Consider the following 17,922-nt stretch of genomic DNA (forward strand, 5'->3'; position numbering starts at 1 on the left):
AGCCATAAAAGCCTAAAGGCTAAAATATGATACTCAACATAAAACACTTATGCAAATTTCTTTAATTAAATGAGTTTATTTTTAGGATTGCTCATGACATATATGCTTGGAGTCAGACTTGATATGAATCAGGTGCATGTGAAAGTTCAGACTGAAAAACTAACTAAAAAATTGTTTCCTAACGCATATTATATAATCAGTAAAAAATGAAATATTTTATCAGGTGAACTGAGATGAAGGAGTGCACATACTTGGTTTATTATGAATGAAATAAATGTGCTTCATTGCCGTCTGCTGTTTTTAAGTTGATTCACGGTCCATAAATGCACAATGACGTCATATTCATTTCAACTGCAATTTCTCCAAAAACGTACTTTTTCTCGATAAAAATGTAGACTACCATTTCAAAACATTTGGCTTCAATCATCCAGAGATGTAGGATCACAAGTCTATTACTTCCATTTATAAGCAATATTTCATGAGATTTTTGACAGTGAGGGTTAAGATAGATTTTTAAAGATATTCTAAATATTTCAGGTTGATCATGTGATGCTACGTATCAAAGCTTAGGTACTGAACTATTTGCTAATCAAAAACACATTTTTTGTTGCAGTATTCATTAATCTAGACTAGGACCGTCACTAACAATTATTTTGGTAATCAAGCAATCAGCCATTATTCTAATGATTAATGGAGTAATGGGATAATTATATATTATTTTTCTGAGATAATAAAAATAGACCTGAACAAACAATAGGTTCAAATAAGGTATCAAAAACAGGTAATCATATGGTTTTATTGAACAAAACTGTTAAAATATATTAATTTATTATAAACAATAGAAGTAATGTACATTATGTATTATATCAAATGACTGCAGAGGGCGCCAATGGCTGACGTTTGTTTTTATACTTTACAATGCAGTCTAATATTGACTAAACGACATTAAATACAAATGTCCACTTAATCTAAAATATTTGACCATTTCTTTACTATATAAATGTCACAGCCATTGTCATTTCTTAAATAAACTTAACAAGTATCCAGTGGTCAGTGGATATTGATGCAGCCAGAAATCGTGTTTTCTAACACTTACATGTGTCTGATTTTGACGCCTGGGAAAATAAATAAAGCAAATTTGCTTGTGAACTCATTTTGTAAATGGTCAAAACCCCAGTGTTCACTTATATTAATGTTATATATATCGTCCAGCTGAAAAAACGTATATAGTTTTTGTCAGTGTTTATTTAAAAACATCCAGTTATGCAGAATTTAAGATGGTAAATATTTAGCTGATGACTTGTCAATACGATATATACTACAATACAATATATAGGATATGATTATATAGGATAGGATATGATAATATTGTCATATATCATATTGACAAATCATAAATTAAATATTTACCATCTTAAAATACTCATAATTGGATGTTTTTAAATAAACATTGACAAAAACTATATAAGATCTTGGGCTGAACCATATGACCATATATATAACTTTGACATAAGTGATCACCGGGGTTTAGACCAGCCTATTTTGTATTTACAAAATGTGTTCACGGGCAAATCTGCTTTGTTTATTTCCCCGGCGTTATAATCAGGCACATATAAATGTCAGGAAACACGATTCCTCCTGGCTGCATATCAATATCCATGGACCACTGGATATTTGGTAAGTTGTAAGGAACTGAGTCCAGCAAAGTGATTATCTTTTTGTTTTACTCGATTCCCTATTAAATCCATTCACGCAGCTGCTTCTTTTGCCACTCAGTCCAGCTGAGGGGGCGTGTTCCGGTGGGAAAGTGGCATCAATGCACACCCTCTATTGTGGCTAGAAGGGATACAGCTCTGACCGGAAACTAACAATGAAATTTTCTACCTATTAGATTGTGTTTTATTAACGTCCACACCTACCCCTTACAGTAATGCAAAAATATAAATTATTGTTGTACAGTGTGACAAAAATTACGCTATATTGATATGCGCATGCCCAGTAGCCAGCCACAGCTGTCTCCCTTCTAGCCTCAAACGTTACTGACGCAGGCAAATTGCAGTCAAATAATCGAGTACTCAAATTGAGAAATCGTGACAGCCCTAGACTAATATTCATGAATGCAAGTACTATTGTTCATTGTTAATTCATGCTTATTCGTGCATTGACTGCTGATCATTTGCAGCCGTTAGGGTCATGGCTGGCTCTGAGATGAAGCGTATGTGGTTTTGTGGTGTATTTTGCTGTCGTGTGATGTAATCATGTTGATGGCCATTGGAGTTGCTCAAACAGAATCTAAGTGTGTCGAGTGTGTGAAGCCCGTTGGACGTATTTTTCTCAGAATTGGTGAGTGGCGGGTCACGGCGTTTGTGTGTTTGTTTGTGTGTTGTGTGAGTCTCCAGTGGCCTTCAAATCCTCTGGGGTTCGTCTTTCATAGTTTCTGGCCATAAATTCCTACGAGTTGAAGCAACATTGTTGTTTTGTCTCAAGTTCCCTTGAATCTGTGAGCGAGGCCTGGATAAGATGAATATTGCTGAAAAATAACACCGTTAAAGTGAAGAGGAAATTCTATGCTGGAGTTATTTTAGGACATGGATTTTGCTTTGTGTATCTCACATTCTCTAATGGGTTATCTTGATAAAACCAGTTTGAGTTGAGAAGCAAAGGCAAAAATGTTCATAAGGCAACGAACCAGGAATGACTTCAGATTTCTGAGCAAACGTGAGATAGGACTTAATTGACAATAATGAAGGAAAAACAAATCTTTAACTAAATAAATAACTCATGTACAATTGCGTTTTTTAATCAGAAAAACTATGAAGTTAATAAAAAATTACTACTACAACGAACTACTACAGTACAAACTCTTAAAAAGGCTACAGTATGTATTTGTAATATTTTTTTCAGGTATTTTTGTTTTATTTATTGTTTATTTATTTACTTAAGGAACTATTATTACAGTAAATGATTTTCGTTTTCAAATCATTTTAATGAGAAAACAAAAAATGCTTTGTACACATTATATGCATTATACATTATATTGTGTAATTGACAAAAAAAATTTAATTGCTCATATTTTTTGAGTGTCAGCTATACCAATATACTTTTTTTTATTGTCATTCAAAAGGGATGTAAATGTAAAAATAATCAAACTTTCATATATATATATATATATATATATATATTATATATAATAATATTTATATATACTATTGAAATATCAGTTCAAAATATTTTGAAAAAAAAAAAGTGGGTAAAACTATTACGCATTGTAAACAATACATTTTTAGGTTTTATAGTAGTATTTATTTATTTATTTAAGTAACTATTGTTACAGTAAATAATTTTACATTTTTTTACATGAGAAAACAAAAAAAAGCATTATCCACATATATTTGTCTCGTAATTGTCAATCAGAACAAAGAAAAAATAACATTAGATTATTATGTATATTATTTCTATGTATATTTATACATGCATCAATATAAATATGGGGGTACATGAAACCTTTTGTACTCCAGCAACGTTTCTAGATGCACCACCATAACAAATACAGCGTGCAAGTCCTTTTTCTGGAGATGTGACTTGAGCGCTTCCGTCGGCCTCTCTGACATTGGGCTTTATCTGTGTGTGAATGCTGACGCTCAGAGAATCAGGCAGCAGCAGATACTGTACGCAGCATGATGGGAGTTTGTCGTCAGCAGGATCCAAACCGTGAGTTTCATGCTACGGTTTATTCATTTAAAGCCTTGCTATTATCAGTGGTAAATCAAGCCTGCATATTTCTGAAATCTCATTTTGAATGGTCCTGTTTGCCCTTGGGCTTTGGGCTGGAGATATTGTTCTGTTTCCAACCGCACTAGCACACCATGATCAACATCCACTACAGGAAAACATCTGGTTCCTCAAACGGCAGTGTATCAACATGGATCTGTGTCGTGTGAGGTTCTGTCAGTATGTTTTACAGTCATACGCTCCGTATCAAAACTCATTATGTACAGCACATTCCTCTGCTGTGCAAATCAAACATCAGTTTTTGTTGCGTTCGTCAAGCCATCGTTTGCCAGAAAATCACTGAGGTCTGCCCAAACGAGTTTGTGGACAATGAGATCTTTAATGTGTACGTTGGTTCCTCCACAGATGCACACATCTAAAGCTCTCAGAGGATGAGGATGATGATGAGGAAGCTCAGGTGATTCGGTCACAGCTCTTTCAGGACAAGTGTTGAGCACCATTTAAGAGCACTACATAGACAACATGATCTGCTTCTGAGACTGATCTGAGATCTGGACCATGACGATCACAAACGCTGCTGTTGATCATTAAAGTTTCTCAGGTATGACTTCATCACAGTGCATTTCATAGAGTGACTTTACTATAATCCTGATTATAAATCAATATCATTTACACTGCCGGTCAAAAGTTTAGCATAATTACGTTGATTTAGTTATTATCAATGTTGAGAGCAGTTGTGCTGTGTCATATTATTTTGTGGAAACTGTTATACATTTTGTTTTTAAGGATACACAGATGAATAGAAAGTTCAAAAGAACAGCATTTATTTAAAATAGAACTCTTTTGTAACATTACAAATGTCTTTACTGTCACTTGTGATGAATTTGATGCATCCTTGATTGACAAAAGTGTTCATTTTAAATGTCAGCTTATCACATTTTTACTGAAATATTCAGTAGCACATCAGTTTTCTACATTTATAATAATCAGAAATGTTTTCTGAGCAGCAAAACAGCATATTAGAATGATTTCTGAAGGATCATGTGACACTGAAGACTGGAGTAATGATGCTGAAAATTCAGCTTTTAGCACAGAAATAAATTACATTTCAACATATATTTACACAGAAAACACTTATCTGAAATTATAATAATATTTCACTATTTTACTGTATTTTTCAATCAAATAAATGCAGACTTGGTGAGCAGAAGAGGCTTATTTCCAAACTTTTGATTGGTAGATAATCAAAAAGAATTGAGATTGGAGTATTTTGTGAATAATCGGCTGTCAAAGGGAACGTCTGCATGACATGAGTCGTCGTGTTTATTCTGTTACTGAACTTAATGTTGTAGTTTTTAGTACATCTGACCCAAAGGTCTGGTTCAGAGCCGGTTTATGACGGGGATTAAGAAGGATTGTGCTCATCTGAAATCATTTCACCTTGAAGAAACATACCTGAGAGTATTTTACAATTCAGTGAGTAAAGCATGTCTCATTTCATCCACACGCTGCTTGTCACGCGTCTGATGAATTGAGTTGAATGCACTGCAAAAAATGATTTTCTTACTTGGTATTTTGGTCTTGTTTAAATACCTGAATATTCTTAAAGCAAGATACTTTTACTTGAGATGCAAAAAACAGATGTCAGAAAAACAATCTTAATTTAAAAAAATGAAAACAAGATTATTTTTCTGACCCCACTGGCAGATGTTTGTCTGCCATCTGAAGCCGTTTTGCTTCTCATGTAAATGGATCTTGATTTAAAAATGTTTAGATATTTTCAGTGAAAACCATGGCAAAATAATTTTTTGCAGTGGTGTTTCAGTCTTCAGCCTGTAGTACAGCAGTTTGAGCGTATGATTTCAAAAGCACAAAGTCAACACCAAAGTGAGTTCATCTCTTTAACAGAAAACTCCTCGTTTGTAGTCCTGAAAATTTTTCTGTGATTTATCTACATCAGTATGTTACACATTTGCATAATGTCCGCCCACTGGCTGCTTAGTCCCGCCCTCAAACAGCAGTTGTGATTATATAAAGTCGAGGAGACACTCATCAAACATTTGACCACTCAGACAGCTGACAGCTGACCAATCAAAGCAGACTAGGCATTTTTAAAAAGAAAGAAGCAAAAATCTTTGCTTTGCATAATATAGCCACTTTTAGTTTTATTTATTTGTTTAAATTAACTTTAAATTTCACAAGTGTGCTTTATTTATATTTACTGTTTACAGCATATATTTAAAATATATCTTGGCCATATATATATATTATATATTTATTTTTATTTATTTTTTTTTTTTTCATCTAGTATTGCCGCTTGGCATTGTGTATTACTTCTGTTAACCTAGTGAAAGTGGAGCAGCTTGAAGTTGCTCTGATTGGATGATGGCTTGGACGAATTTGCATATTCATGACTCCACATATACTAAATGAGATAAGGATGAGTCATATTCAACCCATTTTAAGATATAAAGAAATTATTTTCATGGGGAAAACGTTTAAATATATAATCTTTATGATCAAATACGTGTTTGTGTTTTTAATTATTCTATTTTATATTAATATATTAATATTACTTGCTTTAAATATTTTAATTATTACCTTAATTGTTGAAATATTTTAAATGTATTATTTTATTAATACTACAGTTTATAATTTGTAATTAAATTTAATAATTTTAATAATTTAATTTGCAACAATATTGACACACTTAGTTCAAAATAGTTTAATTATTTTGTTTATATTGATATTGATACATTCATATTATTGACCTTTTTAATGATTAATTTTAATAATAATTGAATTCAGAAAAATGACACACTTTAATACTTACCAATTAAATGTAATGATTATTTCAACTATAATTTTAATTGTTATTATTTAATTATTTAATATATTAATATTATTTCATTTGAATAATAATGTAATTTACTATGCTAATTAAGGATGAGTTACATTCAAGACATTTTAAGACATTAAGAAATTATTTTCATGAGGAAAAAAAGTTTCGCTATGTTCTTTTAATAATCGAAAGTGTGTTTTATGGGAACAAATTAGTGATCCACCCGTCCAACACAAACCAGGGCACCTTGCATATATTGTGAGCAAGAACGATTTCTTTTTTATTTTGGAATATTGTGGAAATATTTGCATAGTAAAATGGGTTTATTTTCTTCCCCCTGTCCAGATTTCCTTACCTCACCTTCTTTAAATCATTGCCAGTAACTCTCTTATAAAATGAGATGCAAATTCAAGGCTCACATGAAGAACATTAGCTGTGTGTGTGTGTTTGCATGGAAAGCGCATGGCTTGGTGATGTTTCAGGATCATTAGATGTGCTCTGTGTGTTGAAGTCGTTTGCTTAGGTGAGCGGTGAGTAGATGAAACATCTGCTTACAGTCAAACGCACAAACGCTGCCCTCGAACACGCTGTAAATATTTTGATAAGAGAATGCACTATAAACAACATCAGTCTGTTTGCATATGATAGCCGGCTTACTTCACGATAAAGAATGCTGGAGATGAACCGCGCGGGAGCAGATGGAGCTCCTCACAGCTCGATAAAGTCCTTTTACTGTAAGTGGCTCTTCTGATATAGAAATATGGCGGTGATTCTGCGTGTTTTGGTGTGTTCCGAGGATGATGGGATAGCCCGTCTGAATCTGAGCTGTATCCGTCATCTGCTTTGAACCCTTCAGGCTCGGAAAGGCCGCAGATGTTCTCAATCGCTTCGCTTTACCACATTAGTTTACTAATTGCATTTGCATAAACATGTCATGTTTTCCTGTTTATCATGCATATTTCCATAAGTGGCTTACATAGTTTGTGTTCAGTGGTCATCAAGTGTGAACATATGCAGTCGATTTGACTGAAATCTAATATGGGGAATTTTTGGGGAAATTATGCGTTTTGAGCGTCACGCTTTTATTTATTAATTCAATTATTATTAATTAAAACTATTTTGAGTTGTCTTAATTATTTGAACTAATTTATTTAGTTTATATTAATGTATTAATATTATTTGCTTGTAGTTCGTTATTGATTAAAATATCTATTAATTATTTTAATTATTTTGTTTGTATTGATATATTGTTATTTAACTTTCTTTTTTAATTGTTAATTTTAATTGTTAATCTTATTTTACTTCACAACAAAAATGGCACATTTTAATAATTACTGATTAAATTGAATTGTCAGTTAAACTACTTTTTATTTCTATTAATTAATTAATATATTATTTAATTTCAATAGTTTTATTATTCATTTAATTTCAATAATAGCGTAATGTACGACTGTCTATTTTCTAATATAAAATAATAAATGAAACCGTCTTGTGTTAGTCTTTGAAAAAGGAAGAAATCTTGAGGAAATAAGATCAAATTGAAACCAACAGCAGCAAATTCTGAACATGTGCTCAGATATTGTAGATCAGATGGTATTCTCTTCGATCTGCTGAATTTATCACATAATGTCTGTTTTTTTTATATGGAGACAAAGAGCTGGCGATCTCCTGCTGAACTGTGTCCATATTAGTCTGTTTGTGTGCATCAGTGTGATCTGCGTGTCAGAACAGTCGTTTTACATTTGAAGAGCTGGATGTATGATCTGATATTTCTAAGGTCAGGTGTAGTCGAGAGGACTTCATAAATAGTTTGAAACCTCGTTTAATTGCGGTTATGGTTCTGTCCATCGCTGGATTAATATCTGTTGTGGCAACAGGTGACAGCCCATGCTTGAGCGGCTCAGATGAGATTTCCTGCTGTTCCTTTGTGCCACAGTCGTGGCTGAGCGGTTTACCAGCGACACGCCAGATAATTGAACAACTGTTCTGTTACAGCGCTCTCTGAGTATGTCAGATGTCAAATCCGCTTCAGAGAGAACAACTTCAGGTTATCATCAAGGACGCAAACATTAGAGATTAAGTTTTTGTATTTTACAGATCATTTGCTGCAGCTCTTGTCAAACTGTTTTTGATCATACTGTGAAAGTCAGTGGGGTCCAAACATCCCAGGACTTGTTGTATGAACAAAAAACACTGAAATGTCTTTTATGTTTTTCTTTTATGCCATTTATGTTCCACAGAAGACAGACGTCACACGGGTTTGGAACAGCATAAAGATCAGTACATGATGACAGGATGGTGGTTTTTGGGTTGATGCTTAAAGAGCAGGTCATATGTTTTTTTTTAAGTGTCCTAATATTGTGTTGGAGTCCAGGTTTAAATCTCAGGAAACATTGTAATTTTCTCAATATATATTTATACATAGAGTCATTTGGCAGTGAATTCGAAATAGTTCATCTGAATCAGCTTTGAGCATAATGTTTGTAAACCCCTCCCTTCCTTAAGCCTCCTCTGCTCTGATTGGTCAGCTGGCCAAGTCTGTTGTGACTGGCGAGAAGAGGAGTACTTGAGCAATTTAGCGAGTGCTACCATCTCTGTTTTGCCAAGTTTGTGGTTGTTTTTGATGTCTGTGAGTTGAAGCGACCCAAATAATTTTATATTTAGCCCCTGGAATGCAAATTTACCAGGGGAACAGAATTTTTAACAGAGGACGGCCCTAGAAACGCGATTGGGCTAGTTTTGAGTAGCAGTTGGGCAGGTTTTGTTGTGAAAACCTGGCAACCCGCACCTTTACATAAAACAATAATATAGCGCTCCAATCAGTTGTTAAAATAATGACACAAAAACATTTTGTATAACACTAATGCAAGTGAATCGTGCCACAGCTAAAGTTTTTAGCTGCTAAACTGTAAACACATAACAAAACAATAATGGGGGATATATTAGCCAAGTGCTAATGTGATTGACCTGTTGTTCAATATTTAATGCGTGTTTGAATTACTCTGTCATAATTAAACTTTAAAATTGTGTACTCATTATAATTTAAAGAGACATGCACCAAAACAAGTCGCTGTGAACAGAGCTGTTTTTGACAAGGCAATAAAGACTGTTGTTTTACACGACCATTGAGGAATTTGAACAAAAGTATTGTAAGTTACAGACATTTCATGAAAACCCTAAGGAATAATACCAACTTGTGGGAAATGGGTATCCAATGTCCCTTTAAGGAAAGTAAGCATGGTAAACATGCAGCCAAATGGGTAGAATAAGCAATCACAGCACTTAAAATGTTTTTTGTGCAAAGTGATCAATTTCATAGTGTTTCCTGGCTAGTTCTGGAAAACGGTCGCTGTCATCAGAGCGCCTTGGAGAAGAAAATAATTCAATACAGCACTCTGTGGTCATTTCCCAGTAAACGCTTTGGTAGCTCTTATCACATGGGAACCAGCGCTTATCTGATGATATCACAGCAAACTTTCCAAATGCTCTCAAACGTCAGTAGGTCTTAAAGTCACTGCATTTTTGGGATGCTTTCAGCAGACTTTCAAAATATCACTATATTATGGCTCAAATCTGACTCATTCCAGCATTCGAGTTCTCCTTCATAAAGCTATTAAGCCAGAGCTTGATAAAACAAAATCTACGGTGACAGCTTGTTATCTTTGTCATTTTACGCTGGAAAGGTGCACGTGGAATCGATCGGACAGGCCGAGCGCTAAATACATAAACATGAAAGCTAATCGCGTTGAATTCTGATTACGCTGATTATCGCAGACAATGACGACCTGAACGCTGGCAGAATCCTGCTTCATTTCCTACCGGTTATTCAGAGTCTCATTTTCTAAGTCAAAACAAGCAGTCGTATTGCATAATGGAGCCTGGCATGTGAATCCTATGGAGTCTCTGTGAACGGACCAGTCCTCGTTTGAGCCGCTGTTGCTGTTGGCATATGTCTGTACTGACAGCGCTGATGTGAACCTGATGACAGAAATCATGTGAACGCTCTTATCATGACGCTTATCGTCGATATTACAGCAATCACAGCAGCTATTAGGCTACTTGGCTACAAAACTGTGTTGTTTACATGCCTATGGCGAGAACAAGAGCTGATTAATGTTAATAGCATCGCATCAACCAACAAAACAGGGCTGTACCAGCCATTATAACAAGCAAGGAAATGTCCCATTTTTCTGTTATTTTATTTTAAAGAAATAGTTCACCCAGAAGTGAAAATCTGCTGAAAATGTACTCACCCTCAGGCCATCCGAGATGTAGATGAGTTTTTTCTTCCTCAGATTTGGAGAAACGTACATAGCATTGCATCATTTGCTCACCAGTGGATCCTTTGGTGAATGGGTGCCGTCAAAATGAGACCCTTACGAAAAAGAAGTTTATTCAGGTGCGCTATTAGTATACTTCTTTTAAACTAAAAATAGGAAAGTATACTTTCAGTATAATTTATGTACTTCTCAGATATGTGCTTCATATACTTCTCAGAAATATACTTAAAATTACATTTAAGTATACTTGATTTATACTTACTTAAATAAATTCAATGCACACAGACTGAAGTAGTTTAAGTCTTTGGTTATTTTAATTGTGATGATTTTGGCTCACATTTAACAAAAACCCATCTCATCAAATTAGAATATGGTGACATGCCAATCAGCTAATCAACTCAAAACACTTGCAAAGGTTTCCTGAGCCTTCAAAATGGTCTCTCAGTTTGGTTCACTAGGCTACACAATCATGGGGAAGACTGCTGGTCTGACAGTTGTCCAGAAGACAATCATTGACACCCTTCACAAGGAGAGAAAGCCACAAACATTCATTGCCAAAGAAGCTGGCTGTTCACAGAGTGCTGTATCCAAGCATATTAACAGAAAGTTGAGTGGAAGGAAAAAGGGAGGAAGAAAAAGATGCACAACCAAGCAAGAGAACAGCAGCCTTGAGAGGCTTGTCAAGCAAAATCGATTGAAGAATTTGGGTGAACTTCAAAAGGAATGGACTGAGGCTGGGGTCAAGGCATCAAGAGCCACCACACAGACGTGTCAAGGAATTTGGCTACAGTTGTCATATTCCTCTTGAAGCACAGACAACGTCAGAGGCGTCTTACATGGGCTAAGGAGAAGAAGAAATGGACTGTTGCCCAGTGGTCCAAAGTCTTCTTTTCAGATGAGAACAAGTTTTGTATTTTATTTGGAAACCAAGGTCCTAGAGTCTGGAGGAAGGGTGGAGAAGCTCATAGCCCAAGTTCCTTGAAGTCCAGTGTTAAGTTTCCACAGTCTGTGATGATTTGGGGTGCAATGTCATCTGCTGGTGTTGGTCCACTGTGTTTTTTGAAAGCCAAAGTCACTGCACCCGTTTACCAAGAAATTTTAGAGCACCTTATGCTTCCTTCTGCTGACCAGCTTTTTAAAGATGCTGATTTCATTTTCCAGCAGGATTTGGCACCTGCCCACACTGCCAAAAGCACCAAAAGTTGGTTAAATGACCATGGTGTTGGTGTGCTTGACTGGCCAGCAAACTCACCAGACCTGAACCCCATAGAGAATCTATAGGGCATTGTCAAGAGCAAAATGAGAAACAAGAGACCAAAAAATGCAGATGAGCTAAAAGCCACTGTCAAAGAAACCTGGGCTTCCATACCACCTCAGCAGTGCCACAGACTGATCACCTCCATGCCACGCCGAATTGAGACAGTAATTAAAGCAAAAGGAGCCTCTACCAAGTATTGAGTACATATACAGTAAATGAACATACTTTCCAGAAGGCCAACAATTCACTAAAAATGTTATTTTTAATTGGTCTTATGAAGTATTCTAATTTGTTGAGATGAATTGGTGGGTTTTTTGAACCAAAGACTTAAACTACTTCAGTCTGTGTGCACTGAATTTATTTAATACACAAGTTTCACAATTTAAGTTGAATTACCGAAATAAATGAACTTTCCACGACATTCTAATTTATTGACATGCACCTGTAAATTTGAGCTGTATTTGTTCTCTGAGAATCCGTGTTTTTGTTGTTATACGCTAGGGGCACTATTTCACATCTTCTGTACAGAACCTCCAAAACACGAGTGAAGAAAAATCTGCTTCCATGTATAATCTAAAACAGCATCAAAACCATATGTAAAACTATGTAACGTTATGGAATAAAATGTCGATCCATGAAGAAGTAATAATGTAAAATATACTTGAAGTATACTTCTTTTTGGTAAGGGGAGTCCAAACGGCTGATAAAAACATTACAATAATCCACATGTAATCCACAGCACTCCAGTCATCAATTAACATCTTGCTGCGTGTTTGTAAGAAACAAGTCCATCATTAAGACGTTTCTAACTAAAATATGATATAATAACACTTCCTGCAGTGAAAAGTGGTCTGAACCAGGAGAGAAATCTGCACAGATCAAGCACTGTTTACGAGGCAAAACAGCTCTAAACAAAAATGTGGGTGGATTTTGATAGAAACAAAGAAAGAACAACAGCAGATGGACATTTCACTGGAGGAAGCATTATTATGGACTCTATTTTAGTTAAAAAAAAACATCTTAATGATGATTAATGATTTGTTTCTTACAAACACGTAGCTTTTGGCTTCATGAGACGTTAACTGATGGACTGGAGTGATGTGGATTACTTGTGGATTATTGTGATGTTTTTATCGGCTGTTTGAACTGATAAAAATAGTATCTTGCAGTCTCTGAGCTGAAAGAGTGGTTTTGTTTCAGCTCTTTGGCGTCAGGAGGCTCATAACAGTGACCCAGCACCAGTCAGAAATCCAGTGCTTTCTCCATCTCTGTTTTTGTTTGCATATCTCACATTCCTCTCTTTCTTAATTGTTAACAACCTCCTCTCTCGGCCTGTGCGGCGGCCCAAAGGGTTAAAGCTCTCGCGTCACCGAGAGATTTCACACGTCGCTTCAGCGCTAGGTGAAGCAAGCATAACGTGCGGCCTTTTCCATGAGACCCCGATTGTGTATTTCTATAGGACGTCTGTGTATGTCACAAATAAAACGTGGAAGCACGAGGTGAACGAAGTTTTGTTTATAAAAAGCTGCCTGTTTCCACTGATCATAAAGAGCTTGACAGTCATCTAAACACATATACACAGTGTACAATATTTAGCTTTGTTGTCCAGAGAAGAAAACCATTCGTCGGGAGTGGTTTATAGTAGGAGAACACAGGATAAACAGGTGGAACATTCCAGCGGGTTGATCTGGAGACGCCGAGCGTTCGTCAGGTAGACGAGATTCAGCCAGAGACGATTTGTGTTCCAGAGGCTTCTGGATGCAGATGGAGTGTTTGTGTGAAGATTCATAGATCTTCGACAGTGATGGAGAATCCTAGCTGTGTGATGAAAGGTCAGGGAAGAGGATCCGCTGTAATGTGTCACGAATGAAACAGAGCCGCTCGCTTTGACAGACGCTATCGTGGAACGGGATCAGAAACGAGCTGCAGATGTTGATGCGAAAGGGCTTGAGGAGAGTAATGCTGTTCAGGTAGATGAAAACAAACGGCTGGGACTGAGATCCATGAAAAATCAGCTGACAGGAGGAAGCAGACGCAGCCGCTGCAGAAAACACACATAAAATCCACCATCAAACATGCGTTATACCTGCAGTAGAGGAGAAATACAGATCAAATCAGCTAGTTAGTGTGCACAATACTCTCATGAAAGATATGTTTTCTAAATCCAAGCTTCAGTAAGATCAGCTGGCTTCTGCACAATCTCTGAGACTCTGGTTTACACCTGTCTGCCGGAAAATACCTATAATGTTTATTATACGATTCTTTTTTTTCTCTTCTGTTTTAGATTTTTTTTCTTGTAGTTTGTTTATTTAGTATTTAGTAGTTATTTTATTGTATTAAATTTCTCAAAATTATTTAAAGCTATTCCAAGTAATATCAACCAAAGTGCAGTTGGGTTGTTTTGATTAAATAAAAATAATTCAGAAAAATTAACACACAATAAAACAAAATAAAAACATGATAACAAAGTTAAAAAAAAAACATGATTTATAAAAAATTAATAAAAATGGAGTTATCTGTTTTTACAAATTGACATTTCATAAATAAATAAATATTTTTATTATTATTATTATTATTATTATTAAAAAATTAAAACCAACCCAACTACAGTTTGGTTGATATTACTTGGAATATACATATATATATATATATATATATATATATATATATATATACATATATACATGCTTGCGCTCTCATATATATATATGAGATATATATGAGACTTTGTTTTTTTTTCTATTCTAGTTGAGTTTTTTGTAGTTAGCTTATTTAGTAGTTAATTAGTTTTGCTAGTTTGTAATTTTGTAATTTTTTCATATTTTAGTGTTATTATATATATATATATATATATATATATAATAACACTAAAATATGAAAATATGAAAAAAAAAAATACAGTTTGGTATAAATTGCTTGAAAAAAAAAAAAAAAATATATATATATATATATATATATATATATATATATGTATATATGCATGTATGTATGTATGTATAAAATTATGTATACATTTATATACATGCCTGTGCTCTCATGTATATATATATATATATACACATATACATATATCATACATATATCACATACACATATATCATTTTTGTTCCTGTCTGTTCTTTACTTGTCTACTACAACAGTGCAATGTCTTTGAATTATCTTTACTTGGGGACTCAAACATTAACATGCGCTTAATTAAGATGATCAGATTAGGTCCAGACCACATCAAATAAAAAACCATTAAAGCATTACATCTTAGGTTGCCAGAAGAGAATACGATGAGAGGATAACTAATCTTCAGTTACATTCCTTAATCATCTTCAGCAATAAGCTTTGTTTATGGTTAGCAAGACATGTAATTATTTTTCAAAGTTCATCCAGATCTGTCTATAGGAGCTCTCTGAATGCAGTCATCCAGGGTTTATTTTCAGACTCCGGCCGCAGCATTGTTAGTGTATTTGTTTTATCATATCTTCTGCGGTTATGCACAACCATTTTTTATTCTGATCTTCCATAAAAGCATAAATAAGCGACTCGGCATGGCACGCTTTAAAAGCTCGCTCGCCTATTAAAAGGAAGATCTGGCATCAAATCTGTCAATTTCCACGTGTTATCTGCTCTCTCTTGTATCTGGGCAGACCTGCCCACCCAAGACGCCTCGCGACGCTCGTCTCGCCAGCATATCTCCGTCAGCTCAGAGTAAATACACTCCCTTTCTCGGGAAGCATGGAAACTTGTTCTTACCGCATATGACCGTTCACTAATACAGAACGCACTCGCACTGAACCATTATGAGGAGAAAAATGATGCTGGAAAAGGACAAACCAAAACAGAGACCGGAAGCTGAATGGTCACTCAATGATGTCTCTGAAACACCGCAGATGCCACGTTTGCTTATTTGAATGTTTTCGTATGATTCTGGAGTTTTTATCGCTTTCTTATCTGGATGGATGTGGGTTTAGTTCATGATTTGCCTTCATGTCACTGTTTTTGTCTTTTGATTGTCCGACGGACATACAGCATAAACGTTCCCCGTTGATCATGTTTTGACGTTTGAGGTTTAACCTTTCATCCTTACGACCGGTGACCTTGCCGTTCTGAAGCATATATTTAACATCAAATCCCAGAAGGGCAGTTCTGCTTATACAAACGGATCGAAATAGATATTTACACGTTCTTCATGTTTTTTCTTCACGCTATTAAATTCATACAGACAGTTTGAAAATGTTCCCATGACGAGGTCGTTCCAGCAGCCGGGCGTTTCTGCTCGGGCCTTTATTTAAACCCTAAACTCATGGGAAAGCTATTTCTGAACTCACTCAGAAAACACTGCCAGCTGTTTATTAACAGGTGCAAAGGCACAATGAGCTAAGAATAGCTGTTTAAAGTAAACACACTGATCAGAATAGATGTCTGGCATGGAATATATACATTAATATGATTTTTGGTGGATGGATTTGAGTTATTCTGAACCTGGGCTATTAATGAAGGCCACTGAAAACGGTTCCCTGGCTGTATTTCCACATCTGTTTTTATCTGGTGTACAATACCGAGAGGTTATTAGACGGGTCAGTGACATTTAAGAGTGTTTATGATAAAGAAACCAAATTGACTTGGCGGAAAGACGAAAACAGAATTGTAAGGAGTTTATATTTCTTGCAATTTGGAGGAAAAAAATGGCAAAATTGCAGCATATGAACTCAGAATTCTGACTTTTTGTGTTTCCCAAAAGCATTGTTACCTAACTATGGTCGTTAGTTTCATTGAACTGTATCGGTAATGATGAAATTTGCAACCATAATTGCTTTTTGGAATTGCACCTGATAATTTTTTGACACAAAATAAAAAATAATAAAAGTAATTTTTATCTCACAATTCTGACATTTTTCTTGCAATTGTGAGTTTATATCACTCAGTTCTGTTTTTATATCTCACCGTTCTGTTTATATTAAAATTTTCTCAGAATTCTGAAAAACAAAGTCAGAATTGTGAGATAAAAAGTAACTATGTTTTTTTTTTTTTAATTCATGGCAGAAATGGTCCTCCATAGTGTACACATAATTTTTTACATTTATTTATTTTATTTTATTTTATTTTATTTTATTTATTTCAGTTTTTCAATTCATGAATATTACATTTTAAAGGAAACACATCATATTTTACAGCTTGTACTGAACTAATGTTGCCTGGCTTTTTTCTTTTTTCAGTTTTTTATTTAATTTTAATATCAATTTAATTTATACATTAAATTTATAATTATGTTAATATCATTTTTGTTCCTGTCTGTTCAAAGTTTTACTTGTCTACTACAACAGTGCAATGTCTTTGAATTATCTTTACTTGTGGACTCAAACATTAATATGCAATTAATATGCAAAAAGAATACAATGAGAGGATAACTAATCTTCAGACGTTATATATCTTACAGTTCTGTTTATATTAACATTTTATAGTAGTGAGATATATCATTTTATAATTATAATTTTATAATTTCTTTGTTTTGTTTTGTTTTTGTTTTGTTTTGTTTTTTTACTCATGGCAGAAATGGTCTTCCATTGTGTACACATCATTTATTTTATTTTATTTTATTTTATTTTATTTTATTTTATTTTATTTTATTTTATTTTATTTTATTATTTTCAGGTTTTCAGTTCGTGAATATTATATTTTGAGGGAAACACACCATATTTTACAGCCTGTCCTGAACTCATGTTGCCTGGCTTTTTTCGTAGTTTCATATTACGCTGACATTTTTGATTTTATGCCCCCAATAAATATAACTTAATTAATTCACAAATTAAAAACATGCT

General features: G+C 34.5%; 1 long non-coding RNA gene across 1 annotated transcript in view; it reads left to right on the top strand.

The window, feature by feature from the left end:
• LOC127174348 (uncharacterized) overlaps positions 1–17,922 on the top strand; it is a 60,998-nt gene that overhangs the window by 3,643 nt on the left and 39,433 nt on the right. The window contains exon 2 of the long non-coding RNA XR_007828870.1: positions 4,138–4,333. This is a non-coding gene — a long non-coding RNA (uncharacterized LOC127174348). The remainder of the gene's footprint in view (positions 1–4,137; positions 4,334–17,922) is intronic.

Source organism: Labeo rohita, chromosome 12, assembly GCF_022985175.1.
Source record: "Labeo rohita strain BAU-BD-2019 chromosome 12, IGBB_LRoh.1.0, whole genome shotgun sequence".
Lineage (NCBI taxonomy): Eukaryota > Metazoa > Chordata > Actinopteri > Cypriniformes > Cyprinidae > Labeo > Labeo rohita.